The sequence below is a fragment of the Leptonychotes weddellii genome, chromosome 3 (genome assembly GCF_054177405.1).
Source record: "Leptonychotes weddellii isolate Sample4059 chromosome 3, ASM5417740v2, whole genome shotgun sequence".
Lineage (NCBI taxonomy): Eukaryota > Metazoa > Chordata > Mammalia > Carnivora > Phocidae > Leptonychotes > Leptonychotes weddellii.
This window is the reverse complement of record NC_138371.1, coordinates 23759563-23766002: the sequence shown is the minus strand read 5'-3', so window position 1 is coordinate 23766002 and position 6440 is coordinate 23759563. Positions and strand designations below refer to the sequence as shown.

At 40.6% G+C, this 6440-nt stretch overlaps 1 long non-coding RNA gene and 1 other non-coding gene across 3 annotated transcripts in view; both read left to right on the top strand.

The window, feature by feature from the left end:
* LOC145720473 (uncharacterized) overlaps positions 1–6440 on the top strand; it is a 122829-nt gene that overhangs the window by 3697 nt on the left and 112692 nt on the right. The gene's annotated exons all lie outside the window — the stretch shown is intronic.
* On the top strand, positions 435–541 carry LOC115940650 (U6 spliceosomal RNA). The gene has a single exon (XR_004075383.1). It is a non-coding gene; the product is annotated as a U6 spliceosomal RNA (small nuclear RNA).

The following is a 6440-nucleotide window of genomic DNA, read 5'->3' as shown; positions in this document are numbered from 1 at the left end:
TTCTCCCTCTCCCTCTGCCCCTCCCCCTCCCTCTGTCTCTGTCTCTCTCTCTCTCTCTCTCAAATAAATAAATAAAATCTTTAAAAGATATTCTTAAGTAATCTACCATCCATATTCTAATTTCAACAAATGTCCTAATAATTTCCATTCATTACAATTAAATCTGATAAAATAAAAAATTTGCCATCCATATTCTAATTTCAACAAATGTCCTAATAATTTCCATTCATTACAATTAAATCTGATAAAATAAAAAATTTGCACTTGCAAATTGCCTGAGCAGCAAAACCAGTTCAGTCACAAAGCTGAATGATGTGGGAAATAAAAGCAAAAGAAAAAAATTAAATTTCCTTACTGCCTACAGCTCATTGACAAGTCCTTGAAACAGGTAAAGTGACCTTCAGCCCCCCTGATGTTGATACTTTGCTAAGGGCATGCTCGCTTCCTCAGCCCTTGTGCAAAAATTGGAACAATACAGAGAAGATTGGTGTGGCCTCTGTGCATGGATGACACACAAATTCATGAAGCGTTCCATAAAAAACAAAACAAAACAAAACAACTTTGCTAAGGGCAAAAGGCAATCTTAGCTTAACATGTTCCCAACACCCCAGGATCCTGTAAGTTTTCTTTAACATATTAAAAATTCCTTTGGAAACTTTCTTTAGCTCTACCAACACAAGATACATGTTAGCAGTCATCCTCCAAGCCCACTGATATTCATCTGAAGGGTCTCATGACTGAGGGTTTACTAAACAGTAATAAATGACCTTTTCCTAACAATAGCTAGCCCCCTTAAGGTCCTGGAAACCTTGTTTCCAAAATTCCTTAGGGACTTAGGCTAGCCCTAACCCCCTCGCAATTTGAAAGTATATAATCAGTCACCCATCACAACCCCAGTGCAGCTCTTTTCTGCCCATGGGTCCTATTCCCGTGCTTTAATAAAACCACCTTTTTTGCACTGAAGACGTCTTAAGAATTCTTTCTTGGCCGTGTTGGCTCCAAACCCCAACATTTCTGCATCACTGAATTTAGCTTATTCTGCAAAACTAACTTGACCTGGGTCTTTTCTTACTTATACCTCTGGAAATCATTGGCAAACCTTGAACTCTTGTCCCAAGATTGATATGAAGACCAGTTCCCTCTCATTTAGGAAAATTCTAATATTATAACTAATAACTAATCACTGTGAAGAACAGTCACTGGCTTCCTCACCATACAGTAGCCCCCACCCCCTTATCTGCTAGGGATACGTTCCAAGACCCGGCCCCCCCCATCCCCTCACCCCCACCCAATGTATGCCCCAAACCATGAAGCACCAAACTATATATATATATACTATGTTTTTGTTTTGTTTTGTTTGCTATACGTACTGTTGTACCCCGGAATGCATGGTTGCCAGAGCATTTGGCCCCCCGGCGACCCAAACAGACCAGGTTCAGCCACTCGCTGCTGACAAAATTCAAAGGCAGAGAAATTAGTGATGGTGAAACAAAGTAATTTATTTCAGGAAGGCCAACACCAGGAAGACCTGACTAACATCTTAAAGACTGTCTCCAAAGTGCTGAAAATACTTCCCAGGTTTATATAAGGAAAACGTGGGGCAAATGTGGGTTGGTACTTGTAGGTAGCAGTGTAAACCAAATGATCATTTTCTTAGAGTGAATCACAGGTGGGGTCTTGCTGGCTCAGGGCAGTCCTTATTGTTTGAGGGGGTAGTTTGGATTCCCATTAGGAGACGCTTTGCTCCCAGGGTCTTCTGCCTGAGCCTAGAGACAAGCTGAAAAGAAGAACCCAACTAGAAAGTTGAGGTCAAGATGGAGGCAGTTGAAATCCTCTTTCACTATGATAAAGCCTAACTTATGAATTAGGCATAGTAGCAGATTACCAACAATAATAGAGTAATTATAACAATATACTATAAAAAAGTTATGTGAATGTGAGCTCTCAGAAGATCTTATTGTACTGTACTCACTTTTCTTCTTGTGATAATGTGAGATACTAAAATTCCTATGTAAAATAGATGAGGTGAGGTGAATGACAGGAGGCATTGTGATGTAGAATTAAGCTACTATTGACCTTCTGAGGAAATGTCAGAAGGAGAATGGTCTGATTCTGGACCTCGGGGATGACCTCAGGCAACTGAAACTGTGGAAAGTGACACTGGATCAGGGGGTGTCTACTGTTAAGCTGCTTTATAACGATAAATTCCTGAGCCTCATTCCATGTTTTGGTTGGAGTGCTTCCCGTTTGTGAACTGTTTTTCGTGTGTGCAGAAGAAACTTTTACTAATTACTTCAGTGATTCACTGGTTTTGCTTTGGCTATTTCTGAACTTTTGGTAAGTCCAATGCAGAATATTTTGTTATCTTGTCTCCTTAATACTCTTTCACCTGGCACAGCTCCTTTTATCTGATAAATCTTGACATTGCCATTTTTTGAAGAGTAAAAGCCAGGTATTTTTAGAAATAACTTAGTTGGTTTTTGAGGTTTCCTTATGGCAGAATGGGTACATAAGTAATGTGATGTCCTTCTCAGTATATTGCATCAGAACATCCCTGAGGTTAGTTTGTGCCATTCTTGGTGAGGTTAATTTGAACCACCTTAATTTTAATATCTTAACTTGGTTAAGGTGGTGTCCAACAGGTCTCTCCACTGTAAAGTTAGAATGTTTCATAAGTTAGTATGTTTCATTTTGTGAAATAAAAAAAAGGTGCTTCTGAATGCAGAGCTAATTTAGTCAAATTGCCAAATGTTTCATGAAGGCTTTGAGTCATTTTATCTCCCTGGCAGGAATAAGTCACGTTTTTTACTGGAGAGTTCTCCGTGGCATGCTTTTATTAATTGGGTTGAAATGTAAATTAGGGCCAGAGTAATCAAGGAATGTTCCAGTTAGGGCATATACCTTGAATTTGGAGGTCTGGGAGTTAACAGAAGGGAATTAAAGATCCCGGCGCTAGAGGAGCTTAGAACAAAATTAGGAAGGCTTAGGGGTGCCTGGGTGGCTCAGTCGTTAAGCGTCTGCCTTCAGCTCAGGTCATGGTCCCAGGGTCCTGGGATTGAGCCCCACATTGGGCTCCCTGGTCGGAGGGAAGCCTGCTTCTCCCTCTCCCCCTGCTTGTGTTCCCTCTCTCGCTGGGTCTTTCTCTGTCAAATAAATAAATAAAATCTTTAAAAAAAAAAAAAATTAGGAAGGCTTATAGAAAGGAAGGACAGTAAAAAAACCAATCTAACTGGAGGATGTATCTGGGGAAGAAGTAGGAATTCAGGTTCAGCAGATAGGTAATAGCTGGGAGGGAGCCTGGGACATAGGGCTTATTGTATGGATTTAGGCATGAGACTACCTGGGTTTAATCCTAAATCTCTGTTCCTTCCAGGTTGTCCGCTGTCATTGTGGAGATTAAATGTTCTGGTGTTTATGTAAAGGGTGTTGCATAGAGGTTTGCTGCATTGTAACTAATCAGTTTTGTTACTGTTGTCCAGTTCAGTTCAGTTACTGTTGGCTAGTATTTTTATTATCACTAAATACCATACCAAGGAATTTAGGTTTGGTGTGGTAGGAAATAGATACAAGGCCTAGGAGAGCAAAGTTTATTCATTCATTCATTCTCTTATTCACTAAATACTTACTGAGTTCCTCCTAATGTTGAGGGTACAACATTGTACAAGATAAAATATCAGCTTTCAAAGATCTTGGAATACATTTATGAAAGTAAGACTGGTATAAGATGATGTAAAATACAAGATGGAGTATGAGAAATGTAGGAGTAAGGTAATAGTCCAGAGTAGGGAGCTTACACTGTGGGTGGCCTACTTGATTTGCTTCTTTTTCCCCACTTTATTTTTATGGGATAGTGGAAAAATCATGGACATATAGCATTCTACAGATCAAAACTGAAGTTGGAAACCTCTCTCTGAGTTAATCTTTCCATGTCTCTGTTTCCTTATTCATAAAATGGAGTATTAATAGTGTCTACCTCACAGGGTTGTTGTGAGGCTAAAACAAGGCAAAATATGGGAAGCATCCAGTCTGGCAGCAATAGGAGCCTAGTTCATAGTAACATCATTACTATTTTTCCTTGCCTTAACACTTAGGAGAGGCCAGGTTCTTGCCAAGTTGCTAGGAAAACAAAACCCATAGAAAGTGACCCTTCCTACTAATTTAGTTAGCTATCATTCTTTCTAGTTTCCAATATTAAGGCCAATATCTTTATTGGCCACTTCAGACAATTATTGTCCTGTGGCCAGACCCCAGGTTGAACAAGGGTTATCAGTGTTGGCTTTAAGTCTCTATGCTTCATTTCTTTCAATAGCTTGTTCTTCCCATTTTAGAGAAAGCAAGAGAGAGAACAGCAAAGCCCCCCATTACTAATACCATTTGAGAAAATGCTGTCTTTTCTTGTCCTTTATCCCAGAGTTTGTAATCAACACTAGGGAGTTTTAAAGCAAATACTGAGGAAGGATAGTTGGAAGAAAGGCAGGCAGAGACAAGCACCCCCACCACCCCAAGAGGAAACCACCCTTAAAAGGATTTTACACCACCCTGGAAAGAGGCCTTCACCCTTTCCAATGTGACAAAAACCTGATTGGATGACAAGTGCAGGGAGGGTTAATCAGATTAAAACAGCTTGCCAACAAAGCCATAAAAATCCCTAGATTTAGAAACTCTGGTGACAACCCTCTTGGGTCCCCTCTCTCCTTGGGAGCTTTGTACTGTCACCCAATAAACTTTGCTTTGCTGTCCACCACTGTTCCTCTAGTCTACCTCTTCATTCTTTGAAGCAGTGTGACCAGGAACCATGGGCACCAATGGAGATGATAAGGAAAAATCTGTGTCCTAAGATGGCTGACCGAGCCAGCAAGGGAGTCCCATCCCCTGCCCCGGGGCTCTTCTGGGTTCTTTGCTCTGCAAAGATCTGTATGCTGAGAACTATAAAACGCTTGTGAAAGAAATTGAAGAAGACACAAAGAAATGGAAAAACGTTTCATACTCATGGATTGGAAGAACAAATATTGTTAAAATGTCTATACTACCCAAAGCAATCTACACATTCAGTGCAATCCTTATCAAAACAACACCAGCATTTTTCACAGAGCTGGAACAAACAATTCTAAAATTTGTATGGAACCAGAAAAGACCCCAAATAGCCAAAGTAATGTTGAAAAAGAAAAGCAGAGCTGGAAGGATCACAATTCCGGACTTCAAGCTCTATTACAAAGCTGTAGTCATCAAGACAGTATGGTACTGGCACAGAAACAGACACGTAGACCAATGGAACAGAATGGAGAACTCAGAAAATGGACCCACAACTGTATGGCCAACTAGTCTTCGACAAAGCAGGAGAGAATTTCCAATGGAAAAAAGATCATCTCTTCAACAAATGGTCTTGGGAAAACTGGAGAGCGACATGCAGAAAAAAAAACTGGACCACTTTCTTACACCACACACAAAAAATAAATTCAAAATGGATGAAAGACCTAAATGTAAGACACGAAACTATCAAAATCCTAGAGGAGAAATCAGGCAGCAACCTCTTTGACCTCAGTTGCAGGAACTTCTTACTAGACAGGTCTCTAGAGACAAGGGAAACAAAAGCAAAGATGAACTGTTGGGAACTCAAGATAAAAAGCTTCTGCACACAGCAAAGGAAACAATCAACAAACTAAAAGGCAACCAATGGAACAGGAGAAGATATTTGCAAATGACATAGCTGATAAAGGGCTAGTACCAAAAATCTATAAAGAGCTTATCAAACTTGGGGCACCTGGGTGGCTCAGTCAGTTAAGCATCCTGCTCTTGATTTTACCTCAGGTCGTGATCTCAGGATCCTGGGATTGAGCCCTGCCTCAGTCTCATTGGGGAGTCTGCTTGAGGATTCTCTCCCTCTGCCCCTCCCCTTGCTCAAGCTTTTTCTCTCTCTAAAATAAATGAATCTTTAAAGAACTTACCAAACTCAACACCCCAAAAAAACAACCCAGTTAAGAAATGGGCAGAAGACATGAATAGACACTTTTCCAAAGAAGACATTCAGATGGCTAACAGACACATGAAAAGATGCCCAACATCACTCATCATCAGGGAAATACAAATCAAAACCTCAATGAAAGGGGCACCTGGGTGGCTCAGTTGGTTGAGTGCCAGAGTCCAGCTCCAGCCGGGGTGGGTCTCTCATAGGAAAGGATGGTGTCGGCGAATGAGGAGACACAGACACAGGGTCAGGTTGCAAGCATCTCCTGCTGACAGGCTCGGAGGAACTTTATTTATATGTTAGGATATTTTTGTTTTTCCAAATCTTAGATCATTTTCTGGATTACAGCCATAGCCTTCTTTCATTTTTCCTTTGTAATGATTAACATGACCTTTATTGATTTCTGCTTATTGGCTTTCGCTAAAACTAAAAAACAGTACACAAAGAGAAAGGTGCTAGACAGAGCGTGACCGTC